We start from the raw sequence: 26,695 nt of genomic DNA on the forward strand, positions 1-26,695 counted from the left end.
TAGCGCGAGAAGGCTGGAGCGCGAAGGCAAACAGAACCAACCTTAACGCGTCGCGGAAAGAACTACATTTCTAAGCGCGCCGCGGGAAGAATCACATTTCTTAGCGCGCCGCGGGAGGAACTAAAATTCCTAGCGCGCCGCGGGAAGAACTATAATTCTTCGCGCGTGATGAACTACGATTCTTAGCGCGCTGCGAGAAGAACTACAATTCTTAGCGCGTCGCGGGAAGAGTTCGTCTCGCGTATCGCTGAAACAGGTGGTCTTCACGCAGGATTCCTTGTAAGGGGTCTGGCGCGTGGAGCTGCGCAGACAACCTTAGGCGGGAAGGAACAAAGGACAAGCAAAGAGTTAGAAGAAAAAGAGGGAAACAAGGCTTAAGGGCGGGACGGCGTCAAGAGGGAAAAGAAGGCGGAAAGAGAGAAGGAGAGGGACGGGACGGCGGAAAGAAAGAGAGAGAAAGAGGCGGGAAGGAAAATATATATATTATTATTAAAAGTAAAATATAAGTATAAATAAATATTAAATCATAAAAGAAAGAGATCGGGTCAGAGAAACGGGTACCTGGGTCGGGTCGGATCGGGGCAGATGTCACAGTCTCCCCTACTTTAAGAAATTTCGTCCCGAAATTTATCTCGAAGTAGGTTGCGCAGAGAACAGGTGCGGGTACTTGATCTTCATTTGATCTTCCCTTTCCCATGTAAACTCGGCTCCGCGCTTGGACTCCCAGCGAACTTTCACGATAGGGATACGACTGCGCTTGGTTTGCTTAACCTCGCGATCCATAATCTCAACAGGCTTCTCAACGAAATGCATAGTTTCATCAACTTGAACTTCATCAAGTGGAATGTGAAGGTTCTCGTCAGCTAAACACTTCTTGAGATTGGATACATGGAACGTTGGATGCACATTACTGAGCGCGGGCGGCAGGTCTAGTCTGTAGGCAACTTTTCCTACACGCGCGAGAATCTTAAATGGTCCAACATATCGAGGAGCAAGCTTACCTTTCTTCCCAAAGCGGACAACACCTTTCCAAGGCGACACTTTGAGGAGAACAAGATCATCAACTTGAAATTCGAGAGGCTTTCGCCTGCGATCTGCGTAACTCTTCTGTCGGCTCCTGGCAGTCAGCAGATGATCACGGATCTTGGCGATTTTATCGGTTGTCTCTTGAACAAGTTCGGGTCCTGTGATTTGAGTTTCACCCACTTCGCTCCAACAAATCGGGGAGCGGCACTTACGACCGTAAAGTGCTTCAAATGGGGCCATACCGATACTGGAATGATAGCTGTTATTATAAGAGAACTCGATCAAAGGCAGGTGCGAATCCCAATTACCTCCAAAATCAAGAACACTAGATCGGAGCATATCCTCAAGAGTTTGAATAGTTCGCTCAGACTGACCGTCAGTCTGAGGATGATATGCCGTACTCATGTCCAAGCGAGTTCCTAGCGCAGATTGGAGAGATTTCCAAAAGCGAGATATAAAACGGCCATCGCGATCAGATATGATGCTCAAAGGAGTACCATGGCGGCAGACAATTTCTTTGACATAAAGCTGCGCGAGTTGCTCAACACGGTAGTTTTCACGAATGGGCAGAAAGTGAGCAGACTTAGTCAAACGATCCACTATTACCCAAATGCTATCATGTTTGCTTGCTGTCAAAGGTAACTTGGTAATAAAGTCCATCGCTACACATTCCCATTTCCACGTAGGAATTTCAGGTTGTTCGAGCAAACCAGATGGGCGTTGGTGTTCAGCTTTCACTTTAGAACAAGTCAGACATTTAGCTACGAACACAGCAATATCCTTTTTCATACCGGGCCACCAATAAGTAATGCGCAAATCCTTGTACATCTTATCAGCGCCAGGATGAATAGAATACCGAGATTTGTGCGCTTCACTCAGGATATCAGCGCGAAGATCCTCATCAAAGGGAATCCAGATGCGATTAAGATAGTAGAGAATTCCACTCAGATTAGGGACAAAGAGTGCTTCCGCGCCACACGCTAACTCGGCGCGAAGGTTACCATTACTGATGGATGCGCGCTGTGCGTCACGAATACGCGATTCAAGGTTGCTTTGAATCGGCGCAAAGTGAAGCTGGGTGCGCGGCAAGATACAGTTAAGCTGGCAGGGTTTTCGGCTGAGCGCATCGGCTACCACATTAGCCTTACCAGGATGATACCGGATCTCACAATCGTAATCGCTGATGAGTTCGTTCCATCGGCGTTGTCTCATGTTAAGTTCCTTTTGATCAAAAATATGCTGAAGACTTTTATGGTCAGTGTAAAGGATACACTTAGTACCATAAAGGTAGTGTCTCCAGATCTTTAAGGCAAAAACAACTGCACCAAGTTCGAGATCGTGAGTTGTATAATTCTTTTCATGAACCTTGAGTTGCCTTGATGCGTAAGCGATAACCTTGCCTCGTTGCATAAGAACACAACCGAGACCTTGGTTGGATGCATCGCAATACACGACAAAATCTTCATTACCCTCAGGTAGCGCAAGAACAGGAGCTTCACACAACAATTGCTTGAGCGATAGAAAGGCTTCTTCTTGCTTCGAGCCCCAAATATACGGTTTACCTTTGTGCGTTAGAGCTGTTAAAGGCAAAGCGATCTTCGAGAAGTTCGAAATGAAGCGCCGGTAATAACCAACTAAGCCCAAAAAGGAACGGATCTCAGAAGGAGAGGATGGCGTAATCCAGTTCTTGATTGCTTCAATTTTGGATGGGTCGACATGAATACCCATCTTGTTAACAACATGGCCAAGAAACTGTACTTCATCCGACCAGAATTCACACTTGGAGAGCTTAGCATAAAGCTGCTCGGCTCTAAGCTTTTGCAACACCAACCGAAGATGTTGCTCGTGCTCGGCCTTGGTCTTAGAATACACCAGAACATCATCGATAAACACAATCACGAATTTATCCAAGAAAGGCCTACACACCCGATTCATTAGATCCATGAAAACGGCGGGTGCGTTGGTTAAACCGAAGGACATGACCAAGAATTCAAAATGGCCATAACGAGTTCGAAAAGCAGTCTTCGGAACATCTTCATCGCGGATGCGTAACTGGTGATAGCCAGAGCGGAGATCAATCTTGGAAAAACAAGAGGCACCTTGGAGTTGATCAAAGAGGTCGTCAATACGCGGTAAGGGATACCGGTTTTTAATAGTGAGTTTGTTCAACTCGCGGTAATCAATACACATGCGAAACGATCCATCTTTCTTTTTAACGAACAACACCGGAGCACCCCAGGGCGAAGAGCTAGGGCGGATGAATCCTATAGCAGTCAACTCTTGAAGTTGGCTTGCCAATTCTTGCATCTCAGCGGGCGCAAGACGGTAAGGAGATTTAGCTACGGGGGAAGCACCAGGGACAAGATCAATACGGAACTCGACTTCACGAGCGGGAGGGATACCAGGAAGATCATCAGGAAAAACTTCAGGGAAATCACGCACAACAGGGATATCGCGAAGCTTCTTCTTTTCTTCAGCAGGTTTAACCACATGGGCTAAGAATGCAATACACCTTTTTCGCATGAGTCTTCGGGCTTCGGCGCAAGACATAAGTTTAAGACCGCGGGAGGGTTTTTCGCCGTAGATATGAAGATCACCATTTTCTCGAGGTATGCGAATCATCTTCTTGGCGCAAATAACTTCGGCGCGATTATGCGTAAGCCAGTCCATACCAATAATAACATCAAAGCTTCCAAGAGGCATGGGGATGAGATCGATTAGAAAATCGTTTTCGTTAAGGTTAAGCGTGCAATCTTTAATCACCGAGTTAATTAAAACAGTTTCACCGTTAGCCAATTCAACTGAAAAATCTTCTTTTAAATCGCTGCGCGGTCGCGCAAGCTTCTGCTCGAAGGCGCGAGAGATAAAACTTCGATCGGCGCCAGTATCAAAAAGTACAGACGCATAAAATCCGTTAAGCAAAAATGTACCATTCACTACGTCATTATTCACTTGCGCTTGGTGCGCGGTTATGTTAAAAGCTCGTCCACGCGTTACTTGGTTTGAAATCTGGTTCACCGGATTCGCTTGCGTAATCTGAACTTGTAGTCTTGGGCACGCGTTCCGGAAATGACTGGGATCACCGCAGTTAAAGCACGATCTGGGTCGTGGGTTTTGGTAGGTTGGTTATGGATTCTGCGGGTAGACTGGTGGTGTTGGCGCAATTGGATTGGCGGGAAGGACTCTACAGTTTTCTGCAAGGTGACCAGCGCAGCCACATCGGGTACAAAGTCGACACGGGGTTTGGGTTGGGTGGTGAAATCTACAGGTTGGGCAAAAGGGATGGTTTCCTGTGTAAGGTTTCTTAGTTGGCGGGGCAGGGAGTGCTGGATTGGTTAAGGCATAGTTGTGGACTATAGGGGGAGTTGGGTAGGCTGACAGTGGGTTAGGCGCATAAACTGGAGATTGGTAGATAGGTTGCTGGACAATGGGCGGGTTGGTAAGCGCGTAAGCTTGTCTGCGCCTACGTTTCTGGTTATGGTTTGAGGGTTCTGGTTTGGTTTCTGCGGGATCAGGGACAGTTTTGGTGGGTTTGGTCTTTTCTGTTCCCCGCAGGAACAGGGTTCCTGCTCTGACATGGTTGTCGCTGAGTACAGCGGCCAACTCGATGGCGTCAGAGAGGGTTACTGGGTTTCTGGCCCATACAGAATCTTGAATTTCCATGGGGAGACCCCCAAGGAATTTCTCTATGGCTCGGCGGGAAGGGGTAACAAGGTGAGGGACAAGCAGGCTTAGTTCATGGAAGCGCGTCGCGTATTCGCGCGCTTCACCACTGTACTGCTTAAGATTCCAAAATTCCTCCTCCAGGCGCTTAACTTCGTTGGGAGGGCAGAATTCTCGCGTAAGAATTTCCTTGAATTCCTCCCATGTCATGCTAGAAGCAGCCTCTGCGCCACGCGCATGAGCTACTCCATTCCACCATGTAAGCGCTCTGGATTCCAGGACACTGGAAGCATATAGGGTTCGTCTGTCTGAGGGGCATTGGGTGTGGAGGAAAGTGTTTTCTATCTTCTCAAGCCACTGGAGCATCACGGTGGCTCCTTCAAGACCTGTGAACTTTGGAGGGTTACCCGCATTGAAGGATTTTATGTTGTAACCAGAGGTGTTGGTATTGTTTTGGCTCAAAGCTTGGGCTATTGCGGCGGCCATTTCCTGGGAACGTTGCTGTCTACGCATGCGCGAGGCTTCTCTTCTCTGAAATCGGCGAGATAGCGGAGGCATTCTATAAAAGTTTTAATTTTAGTTAATATCTTGGTTTTAGCACAAAGTGTAACCTCGAAAAGCTTGGTTTCACGGAGTTAGATACTATCAAAAGTTAAAGTAAAATAAATGACCCTAAATGCAGACTTAATAAAGGTAGCAAATTCGAATCAAGAATCGACAATTCATGTATCACCATGACTTTCCGAATTCCCAATTTAAAATATACGAGCAAACGAGTATTGGAGATTGACGATTCATGTATCACCATGACTTTTCAATCTTCAATATAAAATACACAAGAAAATGAGTATTGGAGGTTGACAATTCATGTATCACCATGACTTTTCAAGTTTCCAACCTCAGAACATAATCGTAAATGGAAATTGAAAATCAACTATTCATGTATCACCATGACTTTTCGGATTTTCAAACCCAACAAACGAATATGTAAGAAAAATCAATAAAAATCGAAATTCAACAAAAATCGAAATATCGCGAAATAAAATCATATACTGCGCAAGCGCGAGCATATTTATAAACAACGAGTAATTAACAATAAGCGCGCAAGCATGAGATTTCTCTCATGTGCGAGAAGGGACTCTTAGGTATTCTAGGCCGTTACGTCTAACCACCTATCCTAAAGTCAACGAGCTCTGATACCAATCTGTAACACCCCGACCAAAGGCGGATTATACATCGGGGCGCCACATATTGTTTCATTACTCGTGACACTATTGGGTGTCAATATTTAGTAAATACATTCATTCGCGCACGCGCAAAGTAAAAGTAAGATAACATAAATCATCAATATATTATAAATCATAATATTCGAACAGCAATAACTTGTCTTGATACATTTTAATCTAGGTCCAAAAGTAAAAACGTCCTATGTGCCCACAAGCTCCAAAACAGCTACTGCAAACCTGAACATGTGTTAAAATAAACGTCAAACACTTGCGTGTTTGTGAGAAATCAAGTTTAATACAATACATAGATAACAATAAATCTGCGCGCAACATGTGTATGTCTGGTTTTCAACAAGGGTGTAATCCGATCGGGACCAACTCTAAGATTCATAGACTGCCAGTGCTCACAATTGAGCTCACAAACAAGACAAACTGTGCATGTGCAAACAAAAGAGAAAATCATAAACGATAGTTCTCCCGTGTTCATCTAATGGTACCATGAGAACTGCGGAATAGACCGACAAGACGGTTAATGATCCACACATACAAATAAACAGCCAAGTCTACGTCCTCAACACATGGGATACTGCGCGACTAAAGTTCATAAACAAGTTTAAGACTCTAAGTTTGTATGAACACATGAACATCCCAAAACATTAAAAGCAAAAAGGGATTAGGTACGAGATTACTCACTTGATAAACGATGCGGTGTAAGATAAAGCAAGAACCAACTTTAAACAAGCACAAGTTAACCTATAAATAAGATTATTGTTTTAATGATTGGTTTTAAGTCTTGATTATAAGTTAGCATAATTAATAAGTAAATTATTATATATAATATATATTACCGGAAAAGCAGGGCAGAACAGGGAGGAAGACGGAGGCAGAGAGGAAGACGGCAGAGAGAGCAAGGAGCAAGAGAGAACAGGAGAGATTAAGTGTTTTGTGTGTGTAGTGTTAGGAAAATAACATTATTATTTATAGAGAAACCCTAGGGGACACAATCCCTAGAAAAAGGGGAAAAGATCTCAAAAAGTAAAAGATTCCAAAAGCAAAAGATATCAAAAGATATGGCAGCTGCAGGGGGCAAGATAAAGCTGTCAGGGAACAGTAAAAAAAGGCATGGGCGGATCAGATAAAGGTACTGGTCAAGCATGGCAAAAGCAGATCTCAAAAGATTATGTCAGTCACTTTATCTGTCAACCAATGGGGTTGGTGCGCATGCTGCGCCAAAAGTGGCTTTTCAGACATAAAGCAGATTAGGTCAACAGCTCAAAAGATAAGACAACACAAAAGCAACGGCTAGATTCAACAGAAGAAAAGACTCAAGACATAGCGCGAGAAGGCTGGAGCGCGAAGGCAAACAGAACCAACCTTAACGCGTCGCGGAAAGAACTACATTTCTAAGCGCGCCGCGGGAAGAATCACATTTCTTAGCGCGCCGCGGGAGGAACTAAAATTCCTAGCGCGCCGCGGGAAGAACTATAATTCTTCGCGCGTGATGAACTACGATTCTTAGCGCGCTGCGAGAAGAACTACAATTCTTAGCGCGTCGCGGGAAGAGTTCGTCTCGCGTATCGCTGAAACAGGTGGTCTTCACGCAGGATTCCTTGTAAGGGGTCTGGCGCGTGAAGCTGCGCAGACAACCTTAGGCGGGAAGGAACAAAGGACAAGCAAAGAGTTAGAAGAAAAAGAGGGAAACAAGGCTTAAGGGCGGGACGGCGTCAAGAGGGAAAAGAAGGCGGAAAGAGAGAAGGAGAGGGACGGGACGGCGGAAAGAAAGAGAGAGAAAGAGGCGGGAAGGAAAATATATATATTATTATTAAAAGTAAAATATAAGTATAAATAAATATTAAATCATAAAAGAAAGAGATCGGGTCAGAGAAACGGGTACCTGGGTCGGGTCGGATCGGGGCAGATGTCACAATCTCTACTATATATATTTTAAAAGCAAGTTATTGCTAGAAGTACAACTCTTATTTTAATGATTTTTTTTTTAATTTTAAGGGCTGGATATGTCTTTTTACCAACACATCTTAACCAATATTTTTTTTTATGTAAATTTTACCAATATTTTCTATTCAACCCCATCATCTTTCTCCACATATCACTCAAATCTATTTTTTTTACTATTTCTTTTATATCATTAAGTATATTTAATTTATTAAAAAATTCAATCATAGCGTTACAACTTTCGTATTTTTATCTTCGTTTTGATATAAATTTTATTCAAAACCGAGGTACGAATTATAGAGTACAAGTCATAGCTACATCTGTTTATAAGCCTTTAAAGCATAAAATTTTCAACTTAAAATTATCTAAAATTGACAGTTTTTCTTAAATTTTGCTTTATATTCGCTGCATTTATAAAACTTTAACCAATATTTTTTTTTTCAACACCATCATCTTTATTACTCAAATCTATTTTTTTTACTATTTTTTTTATATCATTAAGTATATTTAATTTATTAAAAAATTCAGTCATACCGTTGCAACGTTTTTATTTTTATCTTTGTTTTGATATAGTTTTATTCAAAACCGAGGTACGAATTATGGAGTACAAGCCATAGTTGCATCTGTTTACAAGCCTTTAAAACATAAATTTTCAACTTAAATTTATCTAAAATTGACAGTTTCTTTTAAATTAAGTTATTACTACATGTATTCGTTGCATTTATAAAAGCTTTTACATAAATAGAATAAATAAATAGAATAAATATGTAAATCACTTGTTAACACATTTATTTTAACTATCTAATAATATAGTTATTACACAACAAAAATCAATAACACACACTAAATTAACTCAAATGACAAACCAAACATATTACGAAATAAATAAACTTATAAAATTTTTTATTCAATTATGGAGTTGATGATTCTAGCATATTATCTACTTTGGTAGCAACCCGCCTTTCTGCATCATTGAAGTAGGCTGCACAAAAAAATTAATAAAATTGTTAATCAGTTATTTTTTTTCGAAATTCAATTGTCTAACCTAATAATGGCATGCACGCAATAAGGTTGTAATTAACCCAACATCCTTTCGTGCTCAAACTCCTAAAAGATTATAGAACAATAAATCCCAACATTCAGTTTCACTTATCAAGTCAACATGATTTTTTCAAATTCAAATATTATTTTTATACAAATTCACAACAAGAACTTTCTTTATGCACCATCTCGTAATATATATCAGTTACATACATATTTTCAACATTTTCGCACCATCCCATAAATTATTATTATTAGTTACATTATCATGATTTTTTTCAAATGCGTAAATTAAAGGAGCCCATATTCTTGAGAAAGTTATATATATATATATATATATATATATATATATATATATATATATATATATATATATAGCCCCTCAAACAAATTTTGACGCAATATAACTGTTTGACCATGTCACATCATCATCATCATCATCGTACTCAGTATATCCCACCAATAGCAAAGCTATGGTAGGGTCTGAGGAGGGTAAGATGTAGGCAGCCTTACCTCTACCCCATAGGGATAGAGAGGCTGCTTCCGGTGAGACCCCCGGCTCGATAGTAGTTTTGCATCAAGCCTTGGACATAAGGCACATAGCACTCAATCATCGGGACACCGGCTGATCGGTGCATGTACCCTTATCTTTCAGCTATCAACGCCACTACATGATGCCTGATTAACCTTCCGTCACTTTTAACGTTATTTTCACGAGATTAGTAAAATAACGTCAAAATTAGTGCAATTTCACTTTTGCCCACCCGGAGGTTCACACATATATACATCATATGTGCGCACCGCAAGCAGGGCTATGTTTGACCATGTCACATGTGATTCAAATATTAAAAAGTGGGTTAGTGGACAAATGGCAAAATTGTATTTGCTAGGCAAGTGTAATTGAAAACTATTTAAGACATAATCAGGTGTTAAAAACATCCATGCAACGCTTCAATCTGGTTCAACCATTATCAAGATAATCCTCAAGAGAACACACATAGATCACAAGGTAATATTTAATCCAAGTTATTCTTGCTTACGCAAGTTATACTTTTGTACATGTTGGTAACTATTAATTTTTGTTTAATTTGTATATTAGCGAAAAAGCACTTTACACATCTACAAAACATGACGTAGAGGAAAATTCAAAGGTCAAATAACGAAAGAAAAGCTAAAGCATTCACTTTCCAATCTTCCGTAAGTATAAAGACTGTTGTTGTTTAAAGTTCTTTTTTTTACATAAATCAGAAATCTGTAATAGACGAAACGCAACAAAAGTTTGAAGCTTTATCAGGTATGCATACTAAATACATAAATTCATATAACATTATTACTTTGATAAAACATATATAAGAGACTAAAGATTATTTTTTTCAATATTGAACTTGCTATAGAAGATGTAGCAATGCAAGAGGCCAACACAAAAGAAACTCATCCTTCACCAAATGTATCAACAAAAGATGGACATCAACCTCCTTGCAAATCTGTTGATAACATGTTCACCGATGATGAATGGTGGTTGAAAAATCAAGATGTGATAAGTATGATGCGTGAGAAGTATGAATAAAATTTATTTATTCTTGTTTTAGTTTATTGCATTGTCATAATAATAGTTTATGGAAGTACACAATACTTTTAATGTTATTTATTATTTATTTCACATATGTAACATTTATAGAAAATATATATATGATATTGATGCAACTAACTTGAAACTGTAATAATAGTAAAATCAATTATATAATAAAGTTTTGTTAAATATGACATAATAACAAAACTAACTAAAGTACTATTAAACAATTTTTCACGAGTTGAATTATAAACCAACATAAAGTATAGCATTGTAAATTATCGTCGCCGGCCGCCGCATTATGCGGGCACTCTACTAGTAATATACAAGCATAAAAGTTTAGCTTGTTAGTTTTATAAAAATAATTGAAATCTAGCGTGTTTGGTTTATATATTAATTGACCAATTCCCTACATGCTTTGCAATTTAACTGCTTTGAGACATCAAGACTAGTATTAAAATTTAAAAATAACCAATAAAAATTTGAAGTGTCCAATATTAGGTTTCAAACCTACTAAACTGAAAATCGAACCAAGCTGAAACTGTTCAAAGTCAAACCAAATTACATGTTTTTGGTTCATGTTAAACTGCATTTGATTTAAAGAGTCCGTTTTTGGTTCTAGAAAACTCAACTTGGTCAACACCAAGGAACCTGAATTACATATATTGATTACAACTATGGATTTTCCAATTTGTACAACCGTTTACAAAATCAAGGAAACGGGAACCCAAACCAATGAACACATATCTTGTTAAAATTTGGGGTTTTCAGTTAAAGTCAACCCGAACGAATGAAGACATCTGCAACAATTGAGTCAATGAAATATATGATTCAGTTGAACCAACGAAAAATATGATGCATGGGATTATGAATCTCATATACTTTGAGGGCCCGCTTCCCATTTCGTATAGCTTTAAGAAGGTTAAAAACAGAAAATCAATAGAACATGGATTCAAATGTGAGATTCTTATTAAAGGGACTCAAAACACAAACCTTTACGATTTACACCAAAATGTCAAATTTGTAGCTTCAGTTTGTATCTAAGTGTTTATAATGTAGTTTTTTTTTTTGTTTCTTTTTAATAATCTTTTTATTGGAAGCTCTCATTAATAACACTCGTATTCATAATAGGACTTTTATCTTAATAACAGAAAAATTATTTTCAGCAAACCAAAGACAAATACCAAACGTTTTTGGTTTTTGTAAATGGCTGATAGAAAGTTTTGTGATCTAATGCTTATGTCAGTCTGAGTCAACCTTAAAAAGGCTAACAGTCAACACAAATGACACATGGCATCCAATCTGGTCAACAAGTTTAGGAAAGATTCAAAAATAGTATAATGCATGTGATGTGACCAAATAAAATTAACCCCTCGTATACATATATATTTTTCTTATAACGTAGCATGATAAAAGATGACTAGTGTTTGATGGGTTTGTGGTAGAGTAATTATACGTAGGTACAGTAAAGCGATAATAATAATGATAATATATATATATATAAAGCATGATAAAAGATGACTAGTGTTTGATGGGTTTGTGGTAGAGTAATTATACGTAGGTACAGTAAAGCGATAATAATAATGATAATATATATATATATAAATGGATTTATGTACCCACTCGCTTGTTTGTGTTGCCCACACACCTTTCACTAAAAATGTCAATGATGGTTAACGAACGTCTACCCATCTACAAATAGTCATAACAATTAACAACCATTAGTCATAACAATTAACAACCTATGTTGAAATGCCACTTAAATAATTATATTTGTCATGAAAACTGAATCTGAATTAAGGTAATATACAAGCTCAGATCATAATTGTGATCCGGACAACGAAACTCAAAGAACACAAACAAACAAACTATAAACCCTAACTTGAGGGAGAGTGAGATCAATATGAGAGACGTGATAGATGAAAAAAATATAGAATCCAATCAGCCGGTTTCAACTTCTTTCTCTTCTTTATATATTACTCCAGTATAGGCATTTGGACTCTCCATCAACTCTCCGACAGTCCGACCTAGAGATGATCAAAAAAACCGGTTCCTGGAACCGAACCGGTGGAACCGAACCGGAACCGAACCGGTTCCTACCCGTTTTTTTAGGAACCGGACCCTATCTGATTCAACCCGATGATCCGTGACCGGTTCTTGCATTTCTGAGTGGGGGCGGGTAGGAACCGGAACCGAACCGGAACCGGTTCTGGAACCGGAACCGGTTCTTAACCGTTTTTTTGGCCGTTTTTTGACCGTTGGGGTCAAAAATAGCCATTTTTTGACCGGTTACGGTACAGGAACCGGGTTAGGAACCGGTAAGAACCTGTTAGATAGGTTAGGGGTCCGAGGGTGGGAGAACCAGTTCGGTTCCCTAACCGGTTCGAGCCTGGAACCGGTTTAAAAGGTGGTTTTGAATATTGGAACCGGTTAGGAACCGTTTTGAACATCTCTTGTGCACGTATACAAAAGAGAACGGCCCAATGAATAAGCCCAGCAGCATCAGCCCAATCCATCACCAGCTCAGATATTTATAGACATACAACACAACCAAAAAATATATTAGAGAAACAATTAACACTAAACAGCCTATCCTAGATATGTATGATATTGAATTGTACGGAATATTTTATACGATTATATATTTATATGTTTGACGTTGAATTGAAACAAAATACATATTCATATATTTCAACAATATTCCATCCATCTCACTTGCATTACTATTTTACGTCTTTTTATACGTTTTAAAAACTTAAATCGAACGTAAAAATTGAATGAATTTTCATTCATAACGACTTACTTGACAACTCATGAAAAGCACCACACAACTCTCACGTGGTGTTCTAAAAATTAGATCGACTGATCAAACAGGTTAAACCGTGAATCATATGAGAAATCACTTAGTTTTTTTTATTGTTTTAAACTAAGGGAGAAGTAATTTTCCTCTTTTAGGTTATAATAATATAAACATTATTATTAGTTGTCACACGATTTGAACTCCTTACTTTTGCTTGAACATGCTGAGCCCTTTTACCCTACCAATTGGCAACATGTTTTTGAACCATTAATATTTCTTAGAAACAATGTTTTAACTAAACCACACATAAAGAAACATCGTCTAGTTTGTTTGACTCGATCAAACAGGACGTCTGAATCAAACTATAAACTGATTAAACAATTGATTTGATATCTAGCGTTTCCATGAAGTTATGCTATTGCCTTAACAGTCGCAAGTACTCCCACAAAGCCAATTCCACGTAGCAGAAGCTTTATTTAGCTTAATATATAAAGCTCAAAACTTAAAAAGTCCCGTTGGTAGATATATGCTTACCTTCACATATCATATGAAAAGCCACACAATGTGTTGTGAGCATATGGTCCTCCAGAGTAGGAGTCTAATAAGATTTCGATATGTTTCAATTTATTAAAAAGTGCAATCTTACAAGAGATGGGGAACATAAGTAGACGGCGAGTTAAAAAGTTATATACACATAAATCGATTTTTGATTCGCTAGGCCCTGTGGACTTGTGTCATTGGTTTTAACTAGTTTTATTTGAACGACAAGTTTCTTATTTCTCGAGATTTGAACCAATAACCTTTAGGTATTTTTAATAGATCTTGTCTCCGACGCTAGGCCACCAACCCTATTAAAACAGTTTTAACTAGTTGTAACATTCCACTAGTAGTTAAAATCTTTTCTTAACAAGTTAAAATATATTAAGTTAATACATATATTCCTAAAACTCATTAAGCTCTGTTTACTCTTTAACATCTTTATTATTTATTTTACCCCTTAAACCATAAAATATAAACAGATATAAATAATATAATATTCAGTATTATTACAAATTAAAAGCATATTATTTAAGAATTAACGAATCTAACTTACACAAGTTATTTAACTCTTTTTCAGGAAACGTGGAGACGCCGTGCCGTCACATTCACTCCTCCATCGTCGCTGAATCTAAGGACTACCATAAATTTTAGTGCTACATATAACCATGAACACATCCATTTTATATATGACCACTTGCTTTATTGTTTATACAATATTAAAATATTAAAAATTTATAACCGGCCTTTTAAAACATATTTTTCTAATAAATTACTGAAAAAACTTTTAGGAAAATTACTAATTTATCTTGATTTTAGTTCTGAAGTGGATTAGCCTTTAAAAATATGTAGGTTGTGTGATCTTAATTAAATCATCTAAGAATTTAAGTGAATAACAAAACAACTTTACACAAACACATATATATCACCATTTGATGTATGATATTATTTTAATTAACTTTATGAAATATAAAAGAAGTAATTAAAAAAATTTTATGCATAAACATAGATCTTTAGACAATATAGGCATGCAACTTCTATATACAAAATTTTGAAGAAATTAATCCAGGACGGTTTTGTAAGTATTAACCACTGAAGTCTCCATAATGCAAAGTGAATGATCATTGATCATTGGTCATTGACCAAGAAGAAAAAATAATAATTATATATATTTAAGAATAAATGCCGTCATAATTTTGTACTCTTTTTGGTCTAATAAACATATACTACAAGTACATATATCAAGTATGGTAATTGAAACCTCAATGGTGCAATGGGTTTGGACCAGTTGGGACGAGCCGCATCTCAACTCCATATCTCGGGTCGATTTCTGACCCTTCGGCCGGATGCTGGTGATGGTGGGGTTGATGTTCATGAATGAATGGTGTGAAGTCGAATTCTGTAGATGGTGATATTGTATTCTTGTTTGTTAATGCACGGCGTGTTGATAATGACTTGTAATGTTGTTGGTCCTCTTGTTCTTGTTTTGTTATTCGAATAGCGGTTGCAATAAGTGGTGGCTGCTGGATGATGAAGGTGGTTGTGGTGGTGCACCATAAAAGGAGGAGTGAGAGGGAGACTAGAGAGATGAGAGCTGAGAGTCGGGCTACCATAACGGGCGGTGGCGGTGAGGGTGGAGGAAGAGGGAGGATGGAGCATGGAGAGTGATAAGTAATAATAATAAGAGGGGTGAGGCTTAATATTTAGGAAGAGAGAACTTAGACCATGGGCTAGCACAAACTAGTAGAGCATTTTTGCTTCTATCAAAAGTTGCATTTATGGAAGAATATTTATAATTAATTAATTATCACATAGTTATAAAATTTGTAAACTTTTAATATGACATATAATAATTATGTAATGTAAAATGGAGTAGGGTACTATGGTCCAAATAATGCGGAGAGGAAGCAGGAGGTGGTGCCTACCATTCGTCCAACAAGACCTGCCTTTGCGTTCAAGCAAATGCTACTCAACACTTTCATAAAACCTATTTTGTCAAACCTTTGACTTTAATTATTTTAGTTTATTCAATAAACATGAAAGGGCACATATGATCCACATATTTAGGGAAATCTCTATTTTAATCCCTAGAAGTGATTTTTAACAATGGGGTAATATCTATTTGGTGGTCATTGACAGAGAGGCCAAGGACCAAGACCAACTAGGGATAAACAATAATTGAATCGCTTGCTTAATCGAAAACTGATGAAATTGTAAACCGAGATAGTAAACAGTTAGGACCAGTAAACAATTAAAAATACCTTTCATATATATTTAGCCTTTATACCTTTAGTTCATGTATTACATATTTTATACCCCCATTTCAAGTGTTTAACCTTCATTTCATATATTTATACCTCTAGTACATGTATAGATCATTTCAAGTATTTTTTAAGTAAAATAGTTAGCATAAATTTAATTTTGATTATTAACCAAACCAACCCGAAAATCGAAAAACTAACCGAATCAATTAACTGAAAACCGAATCATACATGCCCCTAAGACCAACAATGGTGACTTGGGCTTAAGGATGGTTTTGGCGGTTAAGATCTAGGGTGAATGACACATTTTAATAAACCTAAAAGAATAGACTTGTTTAGTTATTTATTTTTGGGAAAATCATTGTAATAGCCATATGTTGACGGGAAGAATTAGCAAAATACACATATAATTTTTAAATTACAACTTAACCAGAAATTGATGACAATGGGGCTATTTTGGAACGTTCTTTTGATCGATACTATTAGGAATTGACTCCATGATTCCAGTCCTAGCTAACAACTTCTTAATTGTCTTCGATCAATACATAGTTGGGTAGTCACCTATATTTATTTCTTTGTTAAGTATCTATCAATTTTAACCAAATTACGTTAGACCGTCTTTTAGAGCACACAGTCATCATGGGTGAGCATGAGCCACACTCACATTTGTATTGGGCCAAGTCTGGTATAGGGATGAGTCTGATAACCAACCTTGGGTTCTTGACAAATTTTGTCTGTTTTACCTACAACTTACATGTTTATTTTTGGTTGCCTCGCTAGAAAACTCCTAGTCAATATGCCTAAAGCGTATTGGCGATTCTTGAGACATACTATTTCTTATTGCCTAAATATCTCTCACATCAGCAAATTAGAATAATGATGTAAGATTTGCCTAAAAGTTACAAAATATCCTCTCTCTCTCTCTCTCTCTCTCTTGAGGACTCATGGTTTACGATGAAGCTGTCTTACGTACCATTTATTACCTTTCTCTTGAGGATTTATGATAGCGCTGATGAAAACTTTCTAAGATATCACTCATCCTGAACACTTACACGCCTAAAGGGCCAAACCTGTTCTTGAATGGTATGACCCATTCTTCAAAACAACTACTTCTTGTTAGATGAAAACATAGCACACCACATATGGTATTACACATCGAAGTTACATATGCATAATTATGTCATAAAATATGCATTTTTACTTCATTGGAGTCGTTGGAATCGATTAGAATCAGAACCAATTGGAAGCTATTGATCAGCAGCAATGAATGGCCATAATTTGGGTTGGAACGAAACGTTTTGTTTACCTATTTTTTTCCTTAAAAAAGAGAAAGAAATCGTTTTAGTTTTTACCTATTTTGATAAATGTACACCTTTTTACCTTTTTAGTAGATATTTTTCCTCACCACACCATTCTAGAAAAACGCTAATGACTGCATAACTTGACATCTTATACATCACAAAATCAAAAATTGTCATGCTAGATTGTTTTCTTACCTAATTTTACTAAATTCAACAAAGATTCATCAAATCTAGACAAATATATTTTGCATATTAGTTTATTATAACTTTGAGTCAATTTCATCCTTTATAAATGCGATATTGGATTTTAATAACTTAAAAACTTTGGCCTATTGGTTAACATAGACAGCCCAAACAAATAAACATACTAAGTACAAACCAATTAACTAGGCCCAACATTGAGTTTTGACGGTTACTTTTGAGAATAGAAGTTGTGCAAGAAGTTATGGGCAGTTTCACCCTTCCACTTTTTCTTCCTATTTCCACTGCGTTATCTAATCGATGGCTTCAAATTACCACACACAACACAAGTCTCCATAAAAAAGTTTCTAATTTAAAAAATGTTGCGACCGGCCAGCATTCAAAGTTCTACTCTCCAGGGAGGAAACCGGCATCGACCAACACTTTTTTTTATCAAATCTTACGCTGGGGATAACGATTTGGCTCATTCCACAATCTTTCTCTACAGGTACAGTATTTTGTATTTTACAGCAAGCCAACTAAACTAAACTAATTTACTGTGATTGTTGTAAAAGAAAAGAACTCTAATTTTGTAATTAGAATGATGATTTGAACGATTTTTATTGCTTAAACATGTGTTTTGGGAACGAACTAATTAAAAATTCTTATTACTACATTGGATTAGATATGTGCATACCACATGCTCGATAATTTGTGGTGATTTTGGTTCTTGTGATACTTTGTCATATATAAGTTACATATTTTGTTTATAAATTGCATGTAAATTATTGCATTGTTTGTACTTTTGTAGAGATTATAGCTCAAACACAAGTCTTGGCCTTTGCTACCTATGATACAATATAAAATAACAGATTTTGAAGGACCTTCACAAATTTTGTCAATGGGCAGATATACTGTTGATCAAACTAAATGAACTCAGTTATTTGTTAGAGTATGCAATTGAGATTCAAAGGCACACAAAAGGCTTTAAGTAAGACACTATCATTAGTGTTACGTTTATGTTATATTTATTACATGTTTTATGTTTCTAATAACTGTGTTTTTGGATATGTTAATATGAAAATATAATATATGCAATTTGGAGATTGAAGGCTCTAGAAGACATGATGTTGATATAAAAGTAAACCAACTTCCAAACACATTTGAATACGTATAACTAGACAAAATCATACTCACCCATTTTCTTAGTAAGCCTTTTGATAAAATATTGTTGATAATTTGACAAAATATAAACATTCCAATCTTTGTAATATATTTTGTTTGCTAATGTTACTTTTCAGGACATGATTAGACAATTCTAATGGAAGTTATATTGGTGATAGATGTATTAGAGTGACAATTCATCATTGTTTTTTTTTATGGAACTTGCCAAAGACATTCACTAATTCGATTTAGGAAAGTTACGCAAGAAACTTGGGAGTATATGCTATGAGTGCGGAAAATGTTGGAGCACATGTAATTGTTACCTTAAAATTTCAGCATACGGTATCTTCAATGTATTCTCATGTTAGGATAGATAAACACACACATCAACCATAAATGTTCTTAGGAGTTTATATTATGCTTTGTGGAGGTTGTAGTTGCCAGGGTACGCTGAAGGAAGATAATGCATTTTATAAAAGGAAAACTAGAGAACACCAATGAATCAGGACATTTTGAATACAAAACGTCTTATAGTTCCTGGAGTTGGAGCTTTTGCTGCAATGATGGACGTTTTAAACAAGAATGGGTAACTTTAACATTTAGCATGCTGTATAAATCACATATATATATATATATATATATATATATATATATATATATATATATATATATATATATATATATATAAATATATATATAGTAAGGTTAAAATGAAAACCCACTTAAGTTGTGAAAATCCACGAAAACCCTATGTAACATCGTTTTTTTTGTTACATGTAATATATGTTGTAACAATTAATACAAAACATCAAAATATCAAAAAAAAAAATGTTTTGCTATTTTTTAACATTGTTTTTACTAATTTTTATATATGTTTTCAGGAGAGAGAAAAAGTTATATTTATATTTACATTTTTTATTCACTATAATTATGGACCAAAAAAGTTTTAAATATTAATTAAAAACATGTGGTTGAGAATGAGTTTCTAGAGTTTTCACAACTCAAGTGGGGGTTTTCATTTTATACTTAGCCTATATATAGGCTTAAGTTCAGGAGAGAAATGAAATTACTGTGAGAAATGAATATGTACCACTAGCTTTATTTTATGTTTTAAATGTCTAAAAATAAATGCAAAAAAATGTAAATGCAACATTAATGCATTTTCACTCTTCAATTAATACAACTAATATAACCATAATAAATCAATCTTTTTTCAAGGGTGGGGGTGGTTTAAAAACCATAACTTGCAACCACCAATCACAGTGTGTCACCTCACCCCACCACTTTCCATCACTAGTGATGGAATTTTGGTGGGGTTGGTGGTGTGATGGAATTTTTTTTTATTTTTTATTTTTTTACAATAAATACTAAAACAAGGTTAAATTAAATAAAATATAAAACAAGATTAAATAAATATTACAAAGATAAATAAATTAAAAAAACCGACAAAAAAAAACCTACGGTGCTTCCCAACCCCACTTCTCGCATAGCTTGCGTTTGCGTTGAAGTAGGATCGATCTAAAGGGTTCGTTAAGATGTTCGTGCGGTTGTACGATGAATGTTAAATCGGCGTTTTTTTGGTTTTCATTCAAATGGTTGATATACGCCTCGTCACATTTTAATTTTGAAGCAAGTGCTAGTTGCTTTCGCTCATTCGTCTCGACCATTTCCGCCAACTTAGCCGACTTGTATTCGTTGAAGTCCTCGGCCACCGTTTCCTTTTCTAATCTTGACGATTCCCCACTTTTCTTGCGATGCGGCCGTGTGGGTGTGGGTGTGTCTTCGTCGGGATCGTCTCCGGGTTGATCGTTCAAGTTCATGTTCGGTGTTTTGCTTGACAAGCCGTCGGTAGACGTTGTGTAGTTCCCGGAATTGGAAGTTTTTGACCTTTTTGAAGATCCTTTTTTCCTTGGAGCCGTCGGTCCGTCCATGTCGACCACGAGAACCGGTTCCCACTTCGGGTGGTGTATCGCAATCTCCCACGCATCCAAGTGGGGAAAAGATTTATATCGAAAAATCTTGATATAATTGCTTAAGGCGTTCTTTATGATAGTCGCCTCGCTCGCTCCGCTTTGTGGATCTCGGCTCTACAAAAGATTTCGAAAAATATATATATATATCAAAATTGTAAAAATAAAGTAATAAATTATAAAAAAAATTTAACTAATAAATTTAAAAAAATAATTACCAATTGGATGTAGCAAGCATTAAATTTTGACATTTTTCTATTCAAATCTCCCCACTTGGAAGTCATTTTATCCATGTTTCGATCGGTTGCACCGGGAAGTTTTTCGAAATGTGCGATAACACGTCTCCATAACATATCTCGTTTTTGTTGGTTTCCATGTTTTTTTTGTTTCGGAGGAGTGTAAATAAGCCTTGGTCAAGGCGACCTCCTCCACGGACGACCAAGGTCTACGGACGATGGCATCCTCCTCCGCGGGTTCATCTTCATCGTCGTCTTCATCCACATCGTCGTCTTCATCACGAAAAACACGTGCAAATTGATGTATAACATTGTTATCCTCTAAAGGATCGACGGACGTTTGTGACGGTTGAGATTGAAACGTTTCAAAAGGATTATTTTGAAATATTTGGCAGAAAAAGGTGGAATAAACGGTTGGTTTTAATACGGTGTTGATGAAAACGGTGAATTAAATGTTTGAGATTGAAATGGTTGGTTTTGGAATGGTTGTGGTTGAAAAGGTTGTGGTTGAAAAGGTTGTTGTTGGAATGGTTGGGTTGTGTCGGGTTCATCTTGTAATCGAAATCTCCCCCCGGCTCGCCAAGATTTTGTCGAACCTTTGGTCGGGATTGGGTTTTCTTTGAACCCGAGCCACGTTTCTTTGAACCCTCCATTTGTGTGATGTTAGAATGTTGTTTGTAGTAGAGGATTTGAGTTGGATTTGAAGATGGATTTGATTATATTTATATAGGTTAATTAAGGGTTTTTATTTTTTTTTATTTTTTATCTCCTCTCAACGGTAACAAGCTTCTCCAACGGTCGAATTGAGTGCGTGATGGCCATCACTGCCGGCCCCCATCACGCGTGATAGGAGGACCGGCGACGGTGTTCCCGTGACCATCACGCGTGATGGCCACCTATAACGGACCACCCCCAGTGGCCTAACAAAAATAAATCCTCTCTAATTAATAAATATCAAAACATAATACTTAGAAAAATTATTGTTATAAATAATAATAAAAAAATATCATACAAGTGTGTTCATTAAATATAAACAATAAATATACAATATACACAAAATTATATAACCTACACTTGTTTTGAGCAATAAAAACATACAACATACAACATACAAGAAAGTATACAACTTACATCTGTAATTCGACATAAAAAATTATATAAACTAGAAAAAGATACACACATCCTATACATGTGTAGGTTATATGTTTTTCGTATATAGGTAATATGTTTTCTTATTCTTAGAACAAGTGTATGTTACATGTTTTTGTGTAGGTTGTATATTTTTTATTGATATTTAATGTTAACATATGTAAGATAGTTTTCATATTATTCATCACAATGTACCTACGTGTTGATGGATATTGATATATTGAGTTGGAAGAAATTGGTTTTGGATAGAGAAAAAATATTTAATGTATGAATAAATTGTATTTGAATATGTAGGATAAAATTTTTGAGTGTAGGTTATATGTTTTTCGTGTGTAGGTTATACGTTTTCGTGTGCGAGTGTAGTTTATTGATGCTGAATTTTGTGTGTCGGTTATATGTTTTTCGTGTGTAGGTTATATGTTTTCTTATTCTTAGAACAAGTGTAGGTAATATGTTTTTGTGTAGGTTGTGTACTTTTTTGTTGATATTTAATGTAAACACATGTAAGATAGTTTTTTCTACTATTCATCACAATGTAAATACGTGTTGATGGATATTAATATATTGAGTTGGATGAAATTGGTTTTGGATAAAAATAAATTTTAATGTATGAATAAATTGAACTTGTGTAGGATAAAAATTCAAGAGAGAAAAAACTAAGTTATAAAAATAAATGAATTCTTAATATTTTTCAATTATAATAATTTGATTAGTTATATTAATTAAATAGATAACTATTATATTTATTAGTTATATTAATTGAAGAAAGAGCATACATTAATACTTTCCTTATTTATCTTTAAACATTTAAAACCTAAATCAAAATTAGTGGTCCATATTCATTTCTCACAGTAATTTTATTTCTCTCATGAACCATCCCCTATATATATATATATATATAGGCTAAGTATAAAATGAAAACCCACTTGAGTTGTGAAAACTCTAAAACCCATTCTCAACCACATGTTTTTATTAATGTTTAAATCTTGTGCTCCACAATTAAAATGAATAAAAATATAAATATAAATATAACCTTTTCTCTCTCCTGAAAACATATATAAAAATTCGTAAAAAATGTTAAAAAATAGCAAAACATTTTTTTTTGATGTTTCGATGTTTTGTATTAAATGTTACAACATATATTACATGTAACAAAAAAAAACGATGTTACATAGGGTTTTCGCGGATTTTCACATCTCAAGTGGGTTTTCATTTTAACCTTACCATATATATATATATATATATATATATAGGAGAAATTTCAATTAAGAACCCCTTTGAGCTTTAAGAACTCGAAAGAACTCGGTGTAATGATTTTATTTTTGAATTTTTTTTACACATGCGTAATATATGTAAGTTACATACACATAAAAAAATTACACAATTTTTTACGCACTGAGTCGACTTTTTACACATGTGTAACGGACGTAAAAGTTAGTGTCACCACTTACATATTTATTCTCTCTCCTACTTTGACTTTTTTGCTAGATTTAATCTCAACCACATATTCCAACCTATTTAATTAAATGTTTGGCCTAGAATTAAAGTTCTTAAGTTCTTAAAACTCAACATGGTTCTCAAAATATCTCTCCCATATATATATATGTATATTGATTTCCCATAAGAAAATAAAGCTCATTTAATTGTTTTTTTAAATTAGTTGCTTTCGGATGGCTTAAGTACTTCGCATTTGTATCTAGAACGACTGTTCATTTTTAGGCATTTGTCTTGGTCTGCAACTACTCTTTGAGTCTGGGAAGAAAACGGGCCTGGTGAGCATTCACTATGTTATGTTATTTTCATAAAGTGAATATTGTCGTAATTATTTACATTTGTTATTGTTTCAGTGAAAGGTCTCGGTTTGATTCCTGAGGTGGTTGGACGCTTTGATACTTCTAACGGTTGCAGAGCACCCCATATTGATTGGAATGCTTTACAAGTAAAACATGATTCGGTTATTTTTGGATGAACTCCACGTGTATTTTTTACTAAATGTCAATTAAACTGTTGATGATCTTATTATTATAGTCAGAAGAAAATGAACATTGTACGACAATTTTACATTAAAGAGAGGAGAGCTAACAGTTGGCAATAGTATTAGTCGTGGTGGACGTTTGTGTTACTTTATGCTATTTCTATTTAAATAATCATAATAACTTAAATTGATAACAGGGTAATCAAACTTACGGGCAGGGGCAATTTGGTAATTTTGTGGGGCACTTGAAAAGTATTGTTACATGTATTGCTGACATATTGCGCATGTTATTTGAATAGGAGGAATAGGGTAGAGATGTTCAAAACGGTTTGGGACTAGGAACCGGAACCGGTTTCTAACCGGTTCCTATATTCAAAAACTCATTTTAAACCGGTTCCAGGCTCGAACCGGTTAGGGAACCGAACCGGTTCTCCCACCCTCGGACCCCTAACCTATCTAACCGGTTCTTACTGGTTCCTGTACTGTAACCGGTTCCAACCGGTTACAGTGTAAAAATTTTTTTTTTTTTCGTTTTTCGTTTGCGATTTGGATTCTAAACTACGATTCGTATTTGTATAACATGAAAAAATAAAAAAAACAATTAACATAAAATTCATTTTATTTACTTTAAGAAGTTCAAAAAAAAAGGTTACATGTTTTAAAATCTTCAAAAACAAACTAACAAAACATTAAACTTATAAATATAAAGTTGTGACATATTATTTCTAGAAAAGCCTTCTTGTTCGTCGTAATTATTGAGCGGCGACTTCTTCCTCGGAATTACTTGTAGAAATGCCTTCTTGTTCGTCGTGCACTCGAAAATCAAGTGGTGTTTCATCTTCGAGAGTGGTTACGTGTTGAATACGATCGATTGAGTCCAAGTGATCCTTTAAGCAAATGCACATCTCCACCGACTCCGAATTTAGTCTTGTTCTTCTCACCGATATTACCCTGCCACTAAGAGAAAAAGCGGATTCCGAAGCTACCGTAGAAGCTTGGACGGTTAGTAAATCACGGGCCATGGTGGCAAGAATCGGAAACTCGGTTTTCTTTACCTTCCACCAAGCCAAAACATCAAAAATGCCATATTCCTCTTCGGATAAACCGGTAGAGTAATCATTTGCACTATACCTTCATAGTTCGCTTGAAGGGGTGTTACCCCTTTGTTTTTTAGCTGTTACGTTGCGAACGGTGTTCATAAGGCTAATCATGGGATCTCGTACTCTAGTAGCACTTGAACTTGATGAAGACCCCCCCGGCATAGGCATGTGTATGTTTGACCCATATTTATTTAAATAAAAGTCATACATAAATTTAAAATTCAAGTTAAAATAATTTTTTGCCTCTGTTGAAAAGTTTGGTCAACTTCATGCATATCTAAGGCTGAAAAAATTTCGTCTATCACACATTCAACCCCCGTAACATTTAACATTGGGTTTAAAGCAGCGGCGCAAGTAAAAACCGGTGGCAATTCAAGAAAGTATTTTTTTAATTTAAACTTCATTGGTAATATGATGTTTGAAAACATTGGACTTTTATTTTCAAATTCTTTAAGATTGTTAACCATTAAAAATAACTCCGAAAGAACCAAGGGACTTTTCGGATAATACGTTCCCGATAGTTTCGTAGTTGATGTTTTAAAAACTTCAAGAAAAGTCGATAAGTCATTGATAATTTCCCATTTCTCATTTGAAAAGGGGATTGCCAAATCATTCTCGGCAAGACTAAAATGAAACATTTGTAAAGTTTCTCTTTGTTCCAAAGCACTTTGAAACATTATGCAAGTGGAATTCCATCGATGAGGTACATCCCAATTAGCTCCCAAAGCTTTTCTTCCCGTATCTTTACAAAATTTTCTATATTCCATTTATCTTTTTTTACTTTTCTTAAAAACTTCATGTATCATTAGTCTAAAATCGTTTATAACCGATGTAACCTCATCCGAAGCAAGTCCGTCTTGCACGATTAAATTAATGATATGTGCTACACACCTTGAGTGAAAAAATACACCATTGCAAATCGGCGTATATTTTAATTTTAATTTATCAACCGCCGATGTATTATTCGACGCGTTATCAAATGCCATTGAAAATATTTTATTTTCTAGTTTATAAGTTTTTATAACATGATCTAAAATTTCAAACAAATTATCTCCCGTATGTGGATACTCAAAGAGTTCGAAAGCAATAGTGCGTTTCATCATTTCCCACGATGACGGGTCTACCCAATGAGCGGTGACACAAAGATAAGATTCGGGTAGACCATGTGGAGCCGACCAAACATCACTAGTTAAGTTTATTCCCGTATTTATATTTTCAAAATATGCAATTAGTATCTCTTTGGCCTTCTTCCACAATTTTAAACAATAACGTTTAAGAGTATGACGACTTACGTGAGTGTATTGTGGTTGAAGCGTATCTCGAATCATGGCGGTTAAGCGAGGGTTGTCGAAGTGGCTAAACGGCAAAGCTTCTTGAATCACAAACTTCGCCATACGATCTTGAACTCGATCAATTTGGTATGTAAATATTCCGCCTTCACTATCCATTTGCGTTTGTTGCGAATCGACGTTCTTTTTCAACGCCTTGCAATACGGTTTTTCGATGTGTTTCTTCAAATTTGAATTCGAAAGTGGGTTTAAAT

This window comes from Bidens hawaiensis, unplaced genomic scaffold (genome assembly GCF_021521415.1).
Source record: "Bidens hawaiensis isolate Kalapana, Puna unplaced genomic scaffold, B.hawaiensis_p1.1 tig00006990_1, whole genome shotgun sequence".
NCBI classification, from domain to species: domain Eukaryota; kingdom Viridiplantae; phylum Streptophyta; class Magnoliopsida; order Asterales; family Asteraceae; genus Bidens; species Bidens hawaiensis.